Consider the following 818-nt stretch of genomic DNA (forward strand, 5'->3'; position numbering starts at 1 on the left):
ATGAACTGGGAGGAAAATTTGACGTCTTGTTGTTCCATACAGAGGTACGTTGGTTTTCGCGAAGCAAGGTTGTTATGGGCTATGAGATATCTGTAAGATATCTACGAGATATCAAGGCTAAGTTAGTATGGCCATGCCTCGTGTAGAGGGTAATGCGGATGCTACTATGACCATGACATGTGTCGGGATAGTAAGCGCACCAATAATTACAGTGCAGTAATGATGCATTTGAGATGTTATTGCACATTCTCAAATTCGTGTCCGAATTTGCAACAACAACTATAAGGACACCTGGTTTCACCCAGAAGGCGGCAACTCGACGTAAACAAGAGACGCACCACAATATATAAGGGAGCCCGAAGACCAGCAACGGCAGATGCACCAAAGCTATCAACAACTAAGCACTTTCACGACACTCAGCCACTTATTTTGTTTGTTACATGTATTTTATTTATATGCAATAAAGACATATTTCGTTATTAGGTTAAACTTTCATTCAAATTAACCATTTGGATTCAAATCTGATACTGGCACGCAACAATTTGGCGCAGTCGGTAGGATTCACTTTTCAAGGAGGCAAACCGTCAAAGGCTACCATCAACAAGGAAGACTTGATCATTCTTTCTCGTTGATAACTCCAGAAGAGAAGACCATTCAATTCAACGTTGCAGAAAGTATCAGACAGGATGACAACATCAACGAACATCGCATTATTGTGAGTGAATAGTTAATTAAATTATTACACGGATATATGTTACAAAAATATAAAACCTAAGAAGTATCATTTAAGTAACTGAATATATTTAAGTAGGTCGTAA

The sequence above is a fragment of the Aphis gossypii genome, chromosome 3, assembly GCF_020184175.1.
Source record: "Aphis gossypii isolate Hap1 chromosome 3, ASM2018417v2, whole genome shotgun sequence".
NCBI classification, from domain to species: domain Eukaryota; kingdom Metazoa; phylum Arthropoda; class Insecta; order Hemiptera; family Aphididae; genus Aphis; species Aphis gossypii.